Source organism: Magnolia sinica, chromosome 14, assembly GCF_029962835.1.
Source record: "Magnolia sinica isolate HGM2019 chromosome 14, MsV1, whole genome shotgun sequence".
Classification (NCBI taxonomy): Eukaryota; Viridiplantae; Streptophyta; class Magnoliopsida; order Magnoliales; family Magnoliaceae; genus Magnolia; species Magnolia sinica.
Window position 1 is genome coordinate 35,154,283 of NC_080586.1, and position 18,392 is coordinate 35,172,674.

Sequence of the window (18,392 nt, forward strand, 5' to 3'; positions counted from 1 at the left end):
TGCTGCAGAAATCGGACAGCGTCCGGCGTGCTAAAACAGGGTACGCGGATTCCGTCCGCTGTGGTGCTGGTGGGCCCCACGTCGATGTTCTTTTGATAAATCCAATCCGTCCATTGGATGCAGGACGGAATTTCGACCGCATATGGGTGGTTTTGAATTTGCGTGGACGTTGCCCAGAGAAGGAATCATGCTGAGATCTTTTTGAACATTACAGGGCAGCCCGCTTGTGACCTCTATATCTCACACGTGTGCACGTATGGGCACAAACTGTAAACATGGCTTTATAGATATTGAACCCTTCTACACGATGAATGGCTTGGATCAGACGTACATGCTACCGGTGGGGCCCACAGCGGTCCGTAAAAACGGACTTTCCGTCCGTTACACGCGCTGAAACGGAAATTTCCGTTTTTGAAATAAGAAAGTCGGGTCAGCAGCGCTGACCGACTTAAGTCCGTTCGGTGCTCAGGCAGTGCACATGTGCACTGTGTACACACGCTATAGATATGGGTCCACTGTGATGATTTCGAGAAATCCAATCCGTCCATCCTATTGCTCATCTTCTTTAAACCGTTTAAGTCAAATTTGAAGTATATCCAGATTGTAGGTGGGCCTAAAATTGGAGATTAATGGGCTGATGTGTCCATTGACCCACTTCTCGAGATATCCAATGGTTGAAATTTAATATGTACGGTTTATTTATGGCATCCAGGCTATGCATGAAGTTTCGAGTCAATCGGATGGCGGGAACCATGTGATCTTGCATTCTGGACCATTTTCGGGCCTTTTTAACGTGAACGGCTTGATTTCCTCGGGTCCCTGGCATGTGAATTACTCAGTCTTAGTTCTCTCGAGTGCGTCCCTTGCTCTGGTGACTTTGGAACATCAAATCCACGCTTGTAGTACTCTTTTTCCATCAACGCTCCTGATTTCATCCTGTAACAAAAATATAATTAAAATATTCCATTAAGCATTATCATGTACGTAAAATCATACACTAATTAGGGTCTGATATGCAATATTCGACCCTTATCAATGCCCAAATGGTCTCACAGTACGACGATTCAGTCAGTAATGAAAGAGCACTAAAGTACCTTTGAAATGACCAAAAATTGATCTAATCCAACATCAAATGATGGAGTTATAGGCGTCTCTGTTGGATCGTGCAATTTGGAAAAATTAACACTACATATTGTAAAATGATGATAGAAGAGTTCCAACGTGCTTTTGGCATATCAAACGGTCTCTGAATTAGGCAATTCTGGCATAATTTGGAAGCTTGAGAAGTTAGCATTACAATGAGCTGAAATAGTCTAAATTCAACCTTTGAAGAGAGAGTTATGAGGGTTATTATTGGACAAGGAGATGAACGAAGAATGCAGGACCAACAACTGCGATCCCACTTACGGATGCCCAAATGGTCTCGAAATATGACGATTCCAGTCAGAAATGAAAGAGCTCTACAGTACCTTTGAAATGACAAAAAATCAATCCATTCCCACATCAAATGATGTAGATATAGGAGTCTCCGTTGAATCGCGCGATTTGAAAAGATTAACACTCCATATTTTAAAATGATGATCGAAGAGTTCCAACATGCTTTTGGCATATCGAACGGTCTTTGAATTAGGCAATTCTGGTGCAACTTGGAAGCTTGACAAGTTGCCATTCCAATGAACTGAAATAGTCTAAATTTGACCTCTGAAGAGAGAATTATGAGGGTTATTATGGAACAAGGAGATGAAGGAAAATTTAAGACCAACGACTGCGATCCCACTTCCGGATGCCTAAATGGTCTCAGAATACGACAATTCCAGTAAAAAATGATAGAGCACTAAAGTACCTTTCAAATGACCAAAAATCGACCCAATCCGACATCAAATGAGGGAATTATAAGCATCTCCATTAGATCTTGTGATTTGGAAATATTAACTCTCCATTTTGTAAAATGACGAACGGAAAGTTTGAAATTCTTTTGGCATATCGAACGGTCTCTGAATTATGCAATTCTGGTGTAACTTGGAAGCTTGAGAAGTTACCATTGTAATGAGCTGAAATAGTCTAAATTTTTCCTCTGAAGAAAGAGTTATTAGGGTTAATATTGGACAAGGAGATGAATGAAGAATTCAGGACCGACAACTGCGATCCCACTTAAAGATGCCCAAACAGTCTTGGAATACGACGATTCTAGTCAGAAATGAAAGAGCACTAAAGTACCTTTGAAATGACAAAATATCAATCCAATCCGACATGAAATGATGGAGTTATAGGCATCTCCATTGGATCGGGGGATTTCAAACGATTAACAATCCATATTTTAAAATGGCGATCGAAGAGTTCCAACATGCTTTTGGCATATCGAACTGTCTCTAAATTAGGCAATGCCGATGCTACTTGGCAGCTTGACAAGTTGTCATTGCAATGAGCTGAAATAGTCAAAATTCGACCTCTGAAGAGAGTGTTATGGGGGTTGCTATTGGACAAGGAGGTGGAGGAAAAATTCGGGAACGACGACTGCGATACCACTTACGGATGCCCAAATGGTCTCAGAATATGATAATTCCTGTCAGAAATGAAAGAGCACTAAAGTACCTTTCGAATGACAAAAAATTGACCCAATCTGACATCAAATGGAGTTATAGGCGTCTCCGTTGGATAGCACGATTTGGAAAGATTAACACTCCATTTTGTAAAATGACGATCGAAGAGTTCCAACGTGCTTTTGGCATATCGAACGGTCTCTGAATTTGGTAATTCTAGTGCAACTTGGAAGCTTGACAGGTTACCATTCCAATGAACTCAAATAGTCTAAATTCGACCTTTGAAGAGAGAGTTATGAGGGTGACTATTGGAGAAGAAGGTTGAGGAAAAATTCAGGGCCGACAACAATGATCCCACTAACGGATGCCCAAATGGTCTCAGAATACAATGATTCCTGTCAGAAATGAAAGAGCACTAAAATACCTTTCAAATTACCAAAACTCGACCCAATCCAACATCTATTGATGGAGTTATAGGCGTCTCTATTGGATCGCACGATTTAGAAAGATTAACACTCCATATTATAAAATGACGATCGAAGAGTTCTAATGTGCTTTTGGCATATTGAATGGTCTCTAAACTAGGCAATTCTGGGGCAACTTGGAAGCTTGAAAAGTTACCATTGAAATGAGCTGAAATAGTCTAAATTTGACCTCTAAAAAGAGAGTTATGAGGGTAACTATTGGACAAGGTGATGAAGGGAAAATTAAAGACCGACAACTGCGATCCCACTTACGGATGCTCAAATGGTCTCGAAATACGAAAATTCCAGTCAGAATTGAAAGAGCACTAAAGTACCTTTCAAATTACCAAAAATTGACCCAATCTGACATCAAATGATGGATTTATAGGCGTCTCCTTTGGATCGCGTGATTTAGAAAGATTAACACTTCATATTGTAAATTGACCATCGAAGAGTTCTAATGTGCTTTTGGCATATCGAACAGTCTCTGAATTAGGCAATTCTGGTGTAACTTGGAAGCTTGACAAGTTGCTATTGCAATGAGCCAAATTATTCTAAATGTGACCTCTGTAGAGAGTGTTTTAGGGGATATTATTGGACAAGGAGGTGGAGGAAAATTTCAGGACCAACAACTGCGATTCCACTTACGGATGCCCAATTGGTCTTGGAATATGACGATACCTGTCAGAAATGAAAGAGCACTAAAGTACCTTTCAAATTACCAAAAATTGACCCAATCTGACTTCAAATGATGGAGTTATCGGCATCTTCATTGGATCACATCATTTAGAAAGATTAACACTCCATATTGTAAAATGACGATCGAAGGGTTACAACGTACTTTTGGCATATCGAACGGTCTCTGACTTAGACAATTCTGGTGCAACTTGGAAGCTTGACAAGTAACCATTGCTTTGAGCTAAAATAGTCAAAATTTGACCTCTGAAGAAAGAGTTATGACGGTTATTATTGGACAAGGAGATGAATGAAGAATGCAGGACCGACAACTGCGATCCCACTTACGGATGCCCAAATGGTCTCCGAGTATGATGGTTCCAGTCAGAAATGAAAGAGCACTAAAGTACCTTTGAAATCACCAAAAATCGATCCAATCCCACATTAAATGATGGAGTTATAGGCATCTCCACTGGACCACGTGATTTACAAAGATTAACACACCATATTTTAAAATGATGATCGAAGAGTTCTAACGTGCTTTTGGCATATTGAATGGTCTCTGAATTAGGCAATTCTGGTGCAAGTTGGATGCTTGACAAGTTACCATTGCAATGAGCTGAAATAGTATAAATTCGACCTCTGAAGAGAGAGTTATGAGGGTTATTATTGGACAAGGAGATGAAGGAAAATTCAAGGCCAACGACTGTGATCCCACTTATGGATGCCCAAATGGTCTCAGAATACGACAATTCTAGTCAGAAATGAACGAGCACTAAAGTACCTTTCAAATGACCAAAAATCGACCCAATCTGACATCAAATGGGGGAATTATATGCATCTCCATTGGATCGCATGATTTGGAAATATTAACTCCCCACTTTGTAAAATGACGATCGAAGAGTTCCAACATGCTTTTGGCATATCGAACGGTCTCTGAATTAGGCAATGCCGGTGCAACTTAGAAGCTTGACAAGTTACCATTGCAATGAGCTGAAATAGTCTAAATTCAACCTTTGAAAAGAGAGTTATGAGGGTTACTATTAGATAAGAAGGTGGAGGAAAAATTCACGGCCGACGACAGTGATCCTACTTACGGATGCCCAAATGGCCTCGAAATACGATGATTCCTGTCAGAAATGAAAGAGCACTAAAATACCTTTCAAATTATCAAAAATCGACCCAATCCAACATTTTATTGATGGAGTTATAGGCGTCTCTATTGGATCACACGATTTAGAAAGATTAACACTCCATATTGTAAAATGACGATCGAAGAGTTCCAACGTGCTTTTGGCATATTGAATGGTCTTTGAATTAGGCAATTCTGGTGCAAGTTGGAATCTTGACAAGTTGCCATTGCAATGAGCTAAAATAGTCTAAATTAGACCTCTGAAGAGAGAGTTATGATGGTTATTATTGGACGAGGAGATGAAGGAAAATTCAAGACCAACGACTATGATCCCACTTACGGATGTCCAAATGGTCTCGAAATATGACAATTCTAGTCAGAAATGAACGAGAATGAAAGTGCCTTTCAAATGGCCAAAAATCGACCTAATCTGACATCAAATGAGGGAATTATAGCAATCTCCATTTGATCACGTGATTTGGAAATATTAACTCTCCATTTTGTAAAATGACGATCGAAGAGTTCCAACATGCTTTTGACATATCGAACGATCTTTGAATTAGGCAATGCCGGTGCAACTTGGAAGCTTGACAAGTTGCCATTGTAATGAGCCGAAATAGTCTAAATTCGACCTCTGAGGAGAGAGTTATGAGGGTTACTATTGGACATGGAGGTGGAGGAAAAATTCTGGACCGACGACTGCGATCCTACTTACGAATGCCCAGATCGTCTCAGAATATGACGATTTTTGTCAGAAATGAAAGAGCACTAAAGTACCTTTCAAATTGCCAAAAATTGACCCAATCCAGCATCAAATGATGGAGTTATAGGTGTCTCTGTTGGATCGTGTTATTTAGAATGATTAACACTCCATATTGTAAAAAGACGATCGAAGTGTTCCAATGTGCTTTGGGCATATCGAACGGTCTCTGAATTAGGCAATTCTGGTGCAACTTGGAAACTTGATAAGTTGTCATTACAATGACCTGAAATAGTCTAAATTCGACCTTTGAAGAGTGAGTTATGAGGGTTAATATTGGACAAGGAGGTGGAGGAAAAATTCAGGACCGACGACTGCGATCCCACTTACAGATGCCCAAATGGTCTCAGAATAGGACGATTCCAATCAGAAATGAAAGAGCACTAAAGTACTTTTGAAATGACCAAAAATTGATCCAATCCGACTTCAAATGATGGAGTCATAGTTGTCTCCATTGGATCGTGTGATTTGGAAATATTAACACTCCATATTGTAAAATGATGATCGAAGAGTTCCAACGTGCCTTCGGCATATCGAACGGTCTCTGAATTAGGCAATTCGGGTGCAACTTGGAAGCTTGACAAGTTACCTTTACAATGAGCTGAAATAGTCTAAATTCGACCTCTGAAGACAGAGTTATGAGGGTTATTTTTGGACAAGGAGATGGATGATAAATTCAGGACAGACGATTGCGATCCCACTTACGGATGCCCAAATGGGCTCGGAATAGGACGATTCCAGTAAGAAATGAAAGAGCACTAAAGCACCTTTGAAATGACCAAAAATCGATCCAATCTGACATCAAATGGAGTTATAGGCGTCTCCATTGGATCGCTCGATTTAGAAAGATTAACACTACATATTGTAAAATGACGATCGAAGAGTTCCAGCGTGCTTTTGACACATTGAATGGTCTCTGAATTAGGCAATTCTGGTGCAACTTGGAAGCTTCACAAGTTACCATTGCAATGAGCTGAAATAGTCTAAATTTGACTGCTGAAGAGAGAGTTATGAGGGTTATTATTGGACAAGGAGATGAAGGAAAATTCAAGACCAACAACTGCGATCCCACTTACGAATGCCCAAATGGTCTCGGAATATGACAATTCAGTCAGAAATGATAGAGCACTAAAGTACCTTTCAAATGACCAAAAATTGACCCAATCTGACATCTAAGAGGGAATTATATGCATCACCATTGGATCGCCTGATTTGGAAATATTAACTCTCCATTTTGTAAAATGACGATCGAAGAGTTCCAATTTGCTTTTGGCATATCGAACGGTCTCTGAGTTAGGCAATGTCGGTGCAACTTGGAAGCTTGACAAGATGCCATTGAATGAGCTGAAATAGTCTAAATTAAACCTCTGAAGAGTGAGTTATGAGGGTTGCTGTTGGACAAGGAGATGAAGGAAAAATTCAAGACTGACAACTGCAATCCCACTTACGGATGCTCAAATGGTCTCGAAATACGATGATTCTAGTCAGAAATGAAAGAGCACTAATGTACCTTTCAAATTTCCAAAAATAGACCCAATCTGGCATCAAAAGATGGAGTTTTAGGCGTCTCCATTGGATCGGATGATTTAGATTGATTAACACTCCATATTGTGAAATGACGATCGAAGTGTTCCAACATACTTTTGGCATATTGAACAGTCTCTGAATTAGGGAATTCTGGTGCAACTTGGAAGCTTAACAAGTTGCCATTGCAATGAGCTGAAATAGTCTAAATTCAACCTCTGAAGAGAGAGTTATGAGGGTTATTATTGGACAAGGAGATGAAGGAAAATTCAAGACCAACAACTGTGATCCCACTTACGGATGCCCAAATGGTCTCGGAATACAACAATTCCAATCAGAAATGATAAAGCACTAAAGTACCTTTCAAATGACCAAAAATTGACCCAACTGACATCAAATGAGGGAATATAGGCATCTCCATTGGATCGCATGATTTGGAATATTAACTCCCCATTTTGTAAAATGACGATCGAAGAGTTCCAACGTGCTTTGGACATATCGAACGGTCTTTGAATTAGGCAATGCCGGTGCAACTTGGAAGCTTGATAAGTTGCCATTGTAATGAGCTGAAATAGTCTAAATTCAACCTCTAAAGAGAGAGTTATGAGGGTTACTATTAGACAAGGAGATGAAGGAAAATTTCAAGACTGACAATTGCGATCCAACTTACGGATGCTCAAATGATCTCGAAATACGACGATTCTAGTCAGAAATGAAAGAGCACTAATGTACCTTTCAAATTACCAAAAATTGACCCAATCTGGCATCAAATGATGGAGTTATAGGCGTCTCCGTTGGATCGCATGATGTGGAATGATTAACACTCCATATTGTAGAATGAAGATCGAAGTGTTCCAACGTGCTCTTGGCATATCGAATGGTCTCTAAATTAGGCAATTCTACTGCAACTTGGAAGCTTGACAAGTTACCATTGCAATGAGCTGAAATAGTCTAAATTTGACCTCTGAAGAGAGAGTTATGAGGGTTACTATTGGACAAGGGGATGAAGGAAAATTCAAGACCAACGACTGTGATCCCACTTACGGATGCCCAAATGGTCTCAAAATACGACAATTCCAGTCAGAAATGATAGAGCACTAAAGTACCTTTCAAATGACCAAAAATTGTCCCAATCTGACATCAAATGAGGGAATTATAGGCATCTCCATTAGATCGTGTGATTTGGAAATATTAACTCTCCATTTTATAAAATGATGATCGAAGAGTTCCAACGTGCTTTTGGCATATCGAACGGTCTCTAAATTAAGCAATGCCGGTGCAACTTGAAAGCTTGACAAGTTACGATTGCAATGAGCTGAAATAGTCTAAATTTGACCTCTGAAGAGAAAGTTATGAGGGTTATTATTGGACAAGGAGATGAAGGAAAAATTCAAGATTGACAACTGCGATCCCACTTACGGATGCTCAAATGGTCTCGAAATACGACGATTCTAGTAAAAAATGAAAGAGCACTAATGTACCTTTCAAATGACCAAAAATTGACCCAATCTAGCATCAAATGATGGAGTTATAGGCATCTCCGTTGGATTGCATGATTTGGAATGATTAACACTTCATATTGTAAAATGACGATCGAAGAGTTCCAACGTGCTTTTGGCATATCGAACGGTCTCTGAATTAGGGAATTCTGGTGCAACTTGGAAGCTGGACAAGTTGTCATTGCAATGAGCTGAAATTGTCTAAATTTGACCTCTGAAGAGAGAGTTATGAGGGTTATTATTGGACAAGGAGATGAAGGAAAATTCAAGACCAACAACTGTGATCCCACTTACGGATGCCCAAATGGTCTCGGAATACGACAATTCTAGTCAGAAATGATAAAGCACTAAAGTACCTTTCAAATGACCAAAAATTGACCCAATCTGACATCAAATGAGGGAATATAGGCATCTCCATTGGATCGCATGATTTGGAAATATTAACTCTCCATTTTGTAAAATGACGATCGAAGAGTTCCAACGTGCTTTTGGCATATTGAACGGTCTCTAAATTAGGCAATTCTGGTGCAACTTGGAAGCTTGACAAGTTACCATTACAATGAGCTGAAATAGTCTAAATTCGACCTCTGAAGAGAGAGTTATGAGGGTTACTATTGGACAAGGAGATGAAGGAAAAATTCAAGACTGACAATTGCGATCCAACTTACGGATGCACAAATGATCTCGAAATACGATGATTCTAGTCAGAAATGAAAGAGCAATAATGTACCTTTCAAATTACCAAAAACTGACCCAATCTAGCATGAAATGATGGAGTTATAGGCATCGCCATTGGATCGCATGATTTGGAATGATTAACCCTCCATATTGTAAAATGATGATCGAAGTGTTCCAACGTGCTTTTGGCATATCAAATGTTCTCTGAATTAGGCAATTCTGGTGCAACTTGGAAACTTGACAAGTTGCCATTGCAATGAGCTGAAATAGTCTAAATTGGGCCTCTGAAGAGAGAGTTATGAGGGTTATTATTGGAGAAGGAGATGAAGGAAAATTCAAGACCAACGACTGCGATCGCACTTATGGATTCCCAAATGGTCTCGAAATACAACAATTCCAGTCAGAAATGATAGAGCACTAAAGTACCTTTCAAATGACCAAAAATTGACCCAATTTGACATCAAATATGGGAATTATAGACATCTCCATTGGATCGCGTGATTTGGAAATATTAACTCTCTATTTTGTAAAATGACGATCGAAGAGTTCCTGAAATGGCCAAGTTATATGTCCTAGAGGGGGGGGGGGTGAGTAGGACTATGCCAAATTAAAAATAAATACGGCGAAATATGAAATAAGGAATAGATAGCACTATACACCAATTACAGTATAGGAATGGAATGCAAGAAATACGCTTAAATGGCACGACCCAGATCCGACATTAAATGGTTCCGAGTTATAGGTTCTTCTCCGTTAAGGACCTGATTTGGACGCGATAAGATTTGGCAGTTCCACGACTGGTTGTAGGTCTCCTTCGACTGGTCGTAGGATCCCTTCGACTGGTCATAGGTGGTCGAATTTCAACGTTGTTCTTTAAGTCATAGGTCTACGATTGGTCAAAGATGCAGTCGACACTGTTCCTGCGACTGGTCGAACAGTCCCCAGGACTAGTTGAAGCCTAATAGAAAATATTCGATTTTTGTAACAAACTTACGACTGATCCAGGAAATGTTTAAATAGGTCGAAGCAGTGCTAGGACCAGTTGAATACGAAAATTTCAGTCAGAAATGAAAGGGCACAAAGTACCTTTCAAATTATCAAAAATCATCCCAATCCGACATCAAATAATGGATATATAGGCGTCTCCGTTGAATCAAGTAATTTTGAAAATTTAACACTCCATATTGTAAAATGATGTCGAAGAGTTCCAACTTGCTTTTGGCATATCGAACAGTCTCTGAATTAGGCAATTTTGGTGCAACTTGGAAGCTTGACATGTTGCCATTGCTATGACCTGAAATAGTCTAAATTCGACCTCTGAAGAGAGAGTTATGAGAGCTAGTATTGGACAAGGCGATGAAGGAAAAATTTAGGACCGACGACTGCAATCCCACTTACGGATGCACATAAGGTCTCGGAGTACGACGATTCCAGTCAGAAATGAAAGAGCACTAAAGTACCTTTCAAATTACCAAAAATCAACCCAATCCGACATCAAATGAGGGTGTCATAGGCATCTCCATTGGATCGCGTGATTTGGAAAGATTAACACTCCATATTGTAAAATGACGATCGAAGAGTTCCAACGTGCTTTTGGCATATCAAACGGCCTCCGAATTAGGCAATTCTGGTGCAACTTAAAAGCTTGACAAGTTGTCATCGCAATAAGATGAAATAATCTAAATATGACCTTTGAAGAGAGAGTTATGGGGTTACTATTGGACAAGGAGGTGAAGGAAAAATTCAGGACCAACGACTCCGATCCTACTTACGGATGCCCAAATGGTCTCGGAATACGACGATTCCTATCAGAAATGAAAGAGCATTAAAGTACCTCTCAAATGACCAAAAATTGACCCAATCTGATATTAAATGATGGAGTTATAGGCGTCTCCATTGGATCCCGCAATTTGGAAAGATTAACACTCCATATTGTAAAATGACGATCGAAGCGTTCCAACGTGCTTTTCGCATATCGAATGGTCTCTGAATTAGGCAATTCTCGTGCAACTTGGAAGCTTGACAAGTTACCATTGCAATGAGTTGAAATAGTCTAAATTCAACCTTTGAAGAGAGAGGAGAAGGGGATGAAGGAAAAATTCAGGACCGACGACTGGAATCCCACTTACGAATGCCCAATTGGTCTTGGAATACGACGATTCCAGTCTGAAATTAAAGAGCACTAAAGTACCTTTCAAATTGCCAAAAATTGAACCAATCCGACATCAAATGATAGAGTTATAGGCGTCCCCATTGGATCACACGATTAGGAAAGTTTAACACTCCATATTGTAAAATGATGTCGAAGAGCTCCAACTTGCTTTTGGCATATCGAACGGTCACTAAATTAGGCAATTCTGGTGCAACTTGGAAGCTTGACATGTTGTCATTGCTATGAGCTGAAATAGTCTAAATTCGACCTCTGAAGAGAGAGTTATGAGGGCTACATTAGACAAGGCGATGAAGGAAAAATTCAGGATCGACGACTGCGATCCCACTTACGGATGCCCATATGGTCTCGGAGTATGACAATTCCAGTCAGAAATGAAAGAGCACTATAGTACCTTTCAAATTACCAAAAATCGACCCAATCCGACATCAAATGAGGGAGTTATAGGCGTATCCATTGGATCACGCGATTTGAAAAGATTAACACTCCATATTGTAAAATGACAATCGAAGAGTTCCAACGTGCTTTTGACATATTGACTAGTCTCTGAATTAGGTAATTCTGATGCAACTTGGAAGCTTGACAAGTTAGCATTACAATGAGCTGAAATAGGCAAAATTTGACCTCTAAAGAGAGAGAGTTATGAGGGTTACTATTGGACAAGGAGATGAAGGAAAAATTCAGGACCGACGACTGCGATCCCACTTAAGGATGCCCAATTGGTCTCGGAATACGACGATTCTAGTCAGAAATGAAAGTACACTAAAGTACCTTTCAAATGACCAAACATTGACCCAATCCGACATCAAATGATGGAGCTATAGGCATCTCCATTGTATTACGTGATTTGGAAAGATTAATACTCCATATTGTAAAATGATGATCGAAGAGTTCCAACGTGCTTTTGGCAAATCGAACGGTCTCCGAATTAGGCAATTCTGGTGCAAATTGGAAGCTTGACAAGTTACCATTGTAATGAGCTGAAATAGTCTAAATTCGACCTCTAAAGAGTGATTTATGAGAGTTACTAATGGAGACGGAAGTGGAGGAAATATTCAAGACTGACGATTGTGATCCCACTTACGGAAGCCCAAATGGTGTCAGAATACGATGATTCCAGTCAGAAATGAAAGAGCGCTAAAGTTCCTTTCAAATGACCAAAAATCAACCCAATCTGACATCAAATGATGGAGTTATATCTGTCTCCGTTGGATCGCGCGATTTAGAGAGATTCATACTCCTTATTGTAAAATAACAATCGAAGAGTTCCAACGTGCTTTTGGCATATAGAACGGAGTCTGAATTAGGCAATTCTGATGCAACTTGGAAGCTTGACAAGTTACCATTGCATTGAGCTGAAATAGACTAAATTCTACCTCTGAAGAGTGAGTTATGAGGGTTAGTATTAGACAAGGCGATGAAGGAAAAATTCAGGACCGATGACTGCGTTCGCGCTTACGGATGCCTAAATGGTCTCAGAATAAGATGATTCCAGTCAGAGATGAATGAGCACTAAAGTACCTTTCAAATTTCCAAAAATCAACCCAATCTAACATCAAATGATGGAGTAATCAGCGTCTCCATTGGATCGCGTGATTTAGAAATATTAACACTCCATATTGTAAAATGACGATCGAAGAGTTCCAACGTGCTTTTGGTATATCGAACGGTCTCTGAATTAGGCAATTCTGGAGCAACTTGGAAGCTTGACAAGTTACCATTGCAATGAGGTGAAATAGTCTAAATTTGACCTCTCAAGAGAGAGGTACATGGGTTACTACTGGACAAGGAAGTGAAGAAAAAATTCAGGAACAACGACTGCTATCCCACTTATGGATGCCCAAATGGTGTCGGCATACGACGATTCCAGTCAGAAATGAAAGATGAGTAAAGTACCTTTTAAATGACCAAAAATCAACCCAATCTGACATCAAATAATGGAGTTATAGGCGTCTCCGTTGGATCACGCGATTTAGAGAGATTAACACTCCATATTGTAAAATGACAATCGAAGAATTCCAACGTGCTTTTAGCATATCGAACGATGTTCAAATTAGGCAATTCTGGTGCAACTTGGAAGCTTGACAAGTTGCCATTACAATGAGCTGAAATAGTCTATATTCGACCTCTAAAAAGAGAATAATGAGGGTTACTATTGGACAAGGAGATAAAGGAAAAATTCAGGACTGACCACTGCGATCCCACTTATGGAGGCCCAAATGGTCTCGGAATATGACAATTCCAGTCATAAATGAAAGTGCACTAAAGTACCTTTCAAATGTCCAAAAATTGACCCAATCTAACATCAAATGATGGAGTTATAGGTGTCCCCATTGGATCGTGCAATTTGGAAAGATTAACACTCCATATTGTAAAATGACGATGGAAGAGTTCCAACGTGCTTTTGGCATATCGAACGGTCTCTAAATTAGGCAATTCTTGAGCAATTTTGAAGCTTTACAAGTTACCAATGCAATGTGCTGAAATAGTCTAAATTCGACCTCTGAAGAGAGAGTTATGAGGGTTACTATTGGACAAGGAAGTGGAGGAAAAATTCAGGACTGACGACTAAGAAGCCACTTACGGATGCCCAAATGGTCTCGGAATATGCCGATTCTAGTCTAAAATGAAAGAGCGCTAAATTACTTTTCAAATGACCAAAAATCTACCCAATCTGACATCAAATGATGGAGTTAAAGGCATCTCTGTTGGATCATACGATTTGGAAAAATTATCACTCCATATTGTAAAATGACGATCGAAGAGTTCCAACGTGCTTTTGATATATCGAATGGTCTCTGAATTAGGCAATTCTGGTGCAACTTGGAAGCTTGACAAGTTACCATTGTAATGAGCTGAAATAGGCAAAATTTGACCTCTAAAGAGAGAGAGTTATGAGGGTTACTATTGGACAAGGAGATGAAGGAAAAATTCAGGACCGACGACTGTGATCCCACTTAAGGATGCCCAATTGGTCTCGGAATACGACGATTCTAGTCAGAAATGAAAGAGCACTAAAGTAAATTTCAAATTACCAAAAATTGACCCAATCTGACATCAAATGATGGAGTTATAGGCATCTCTATTGGATCACGTGATTTGAAAATATTAACACTCCATATTGTAAAATGACGATCGAAGAGTTCCAACATGCTTTTGACATATCGAAGGGTCTCTGAATTAGGTAATTCTGGTGCAACTTGGAAGCTTGACAAGTTACCATTGTAATGAGCTGAAATAGGTAAAATTTAAGCTCTAAAGAGAGAGAGTTGTGAGGGTTACTATTAGACAAGGAGATGAAGGAAAAATTTAGGAATGACGACTGCGATCCCACATAAGGTTGTCTAATTGGTCTCGGAATACGACGATTCTAGTCAGAAATGAAAGAGCTCTAAAGTACCTTTCAAATGACCAAAAATTGACCCAATCCGACAACAAATGATGGAGTTATAGGCATCTTTGTTAGATCGCATGATTTGGAAAGATAAACACTCCATATTGTAAAATGACAATCGAAGAGTTCCAACGTGCTTTTGGCATATTGAACGTTCTCTGAATTAGGCAATTCTGGTGCCACTTGGCAGCTTGATAAGTTGTCATCGCAATGAGCTAAAATAGTCTAAATTCGACCTCTGAAGAGAGAGTTATGAGGGTTACCATTGGACATAGAGGTGGAGGAAAAATTCAGGACCGACGACTACGATCCCACTTACGGATGCCCATATGGTCTTGGAATACGACAATTCCAGTCAAAAATGAAAGAGCACAAAAGTATCTTTCAAATTACCAAAAATCAACTCAATCTGACATTAAATGATGGAGTTATAGGCATCTCCGTTGGATCGCGCGATTTAGAAAGATTAACACTCCATATTGTAAAATGACAATCAAAGAGTTCCAACGTGCTTTTGGCATATCGAACGGTCTCTGAATTAGTCAATTCTTGTGCAACTTGGAAGCCGAGCAAGTTGCCATCACAATGAGCTGAAATAATCTAAATTCAACCTCTAAAAAGAGATTTATAAGGGTTACAATTGGACAAGGAGGTGGCGGAAAAAATCAGGACCGACGACTACGATACCACTTACGGATGCCCATATGGTCTAGGAATACGACGATTCCAGTCAAAAATGAAAGTGCACTAAAGTCCCTTTCAAATTATGAAAAATTGACCCAATCCGACATTAAATGATGGAGTTATAGGCGTCTCCGTTGGATCGCGTGATTTCGAAAGATTAACACTTTATATCGTAAAATGACGATTGAAGAGATCCAATGTACGCTTGGCATATCGAACGGTCTTTGAATTAGGCAATTCTGGAGCAACTTGGAAGCTTGACAAGTTACCATTACAATGAGCTGAAATAGGCAAAATTTGACCCCTAAAGAGAAAGAGTTATGAGGGTTACTATTGGACAAGGAGATGAAGGAAAAATCCAGTCCCGACGACTACGATCCCACTTAAGGATGCCCAATTGGCCTCGGAATACGACGATTCTAGTCAGAAATGAAAGAGCACTAAAGTACCTTTTAAATGACCAAAAATTGACCCAATCCAATATCAAATGATGGAGTTATAGCCATCTCCGTTGGATCGCACGATTTGAAAAAGTTTAACACTCCATATTGTAAAATGATGTCGAAGAGTTCCAACGCGCTTTTGGCATATCGAACGGCTCTAAGTTAGGCAATTCTAGTGCAACTTAGAAGCTTGATAAGTTGCCATAGCTATGAGCTGAAATAGTCTAAATTCGACCTCTGAAGAGAGAGTTACGAGGGTCACTATTGGACAAGGCGATGAAGGAAAATTTCTAAACCGACGATTGCGATCCCACTTACGAATGCACAAATTGTCATGGAATACGACGATTCCAGTCAGAAATGAAAGAGAACTAAAGTACCTTTCAAATTACCAAAAATCAACCCAATCTGACCTCAAATAATCGAGCTATAGGCGTCTTCGTTGGATGGCATGATTTGGAAAGTTTAACACTCCATATTGTAAAATGACGATCGAAGACTTCCAACGTGCTTTTGGCATATCGAACGGTCTTTGAATTAGGCATTTCTAATGCAACTTGGAAGCTTCACAAGTTACTGATGCAATGTGCTGAAGTAGTCTAAATTTGACCTCTGAAGAGAGAGTTATGAGGGTTACTTTTGGACAAGGAAGTGGAGGAAAAGTTCAAGACCGACGACTGCGATCCCACTTACGGATGCCCAAATGGTCTCGAAATATGCCGATTCCAGTCAGAAATGAAAGAGCGCTAATTACCTTTCAAATGACCAAAAATTGATCCAATCCGACATCAAATGATGGTGTTATAGGCATCTCCATTGGATCCCGTGATTTAGAATGATTAACACTCCATATTGTAAAATGAAGATCGAAGAGTTCCAACGTGCTTTTGATATATCGAACGATCTCTCAATTAGGCATTTCTGGTGTAACTTGGAAGCTTGACAAGTTACAATTGCAATGAGCTGAAATAGGCAAAATTTGACCGAGAGAGAGAGAGAGAGAGAGAGAGTTATGAGGGTTACTATTGGATAAGGAGATGAAGGAAAAATTCTAGAATGACGACTACGATCCCACTTACGGATGCCCATATGGTCTCGGAATACGACGATTCCAGTCAGAAATGAAAGAGCACTAAAGACCTTTCAAATTACCAAAAGTTGACCCAATCCGACATCAAATGATGGTGTTATAGGGATCTCCGTTGGATCGTACGATTTGGAAAATTTAACACTCCATATTGTAAAATGATGTCGAAGAGTTCCAACGTGCTTTTGGCATATCGAACGGTCTCTAAATTAGGCAATTCTGGTGTAACTTGGAAGCTTGACAAGTTACTATTGTAATGAGCTGAAATAGTCAAAATTTGACCTCTGAAGAGAGAGTTATGAGGGTTACTATTGGACAAGGAGATGAAGGAAAAATTCAGGACCTGCGACTGCGATCTCACTTGCGGATGCCCAAATGGTCTCAGAATACGACGATTCCAATCAGAAATCAAAGAGCACTAAAGTCGCTTAGAAATGACCAAAAATTGACCCAATTAGACATTAAATGATGGACATATAGGGGCCTCCATTAGATGCCACAATTTGGAGTGATTAACACTCCATATTGTAAAATGACGATCGAAGAGTTCCAACATTCTTTTGGCATATCGAACGGTCTCTGAATTAAGGAATTCTGGTGCAACTTGGAAGCTCGACAAGTTACCATTGCAATGAGGTGAAATTGTCTAAATTCAACCTCTTAAGAGAGAGATATGAGGGTTACTATTAGATAAGGAGGTGGAGGAAAAATTCAGCACCGACAACTGCGATCCAACTTACAGATGCCCGAATGGTCTCCGAATACGACGATTCCTGCCAGAAATGAAAGAGCACTAAAGTACCTTTAAAATTTTCAAAAATCGACCCAATTCGACATCAAATGACGGAGTTATAGGCGTTTCCGTTGGATCGCGCGATTTAGAAAGATTAACACTCCATATTGTAAAATGACGATCGAAGAGTTCCAACGTGCTTTTAGCATATCGAATGGTCTCTGAATTAGGCAATTCTAGTGCAACTTGGAAGCTTTACAAGTTACCAGTGCAATGTGCTGAAATAGTCTAAATTTGACCTCTGAAGAGAGAGTTGCGAGGGTTACTATTGGACAAGGAAGTGGAGGAAAAGTTTAGGACCGACGACTGCAATCCCACTTACGGATGCCCAAATGGTCTAGAAATATGCCGATTCCAGTCAGAAATGAAGGAGCGCTAAAGTACCTTTCAAATGACCAAAAATTGACCCAATCTGCCATCAAATGATGGAGTTGGATCTCGCGATTTGGAATGATTACACTCCATATTGTAAAATGACGATCGAAGAGTTCCAATGTGCTTTTAATATATCGAACGGTCTCTGAATTAGGCAATTCTGGTGTAACTTGA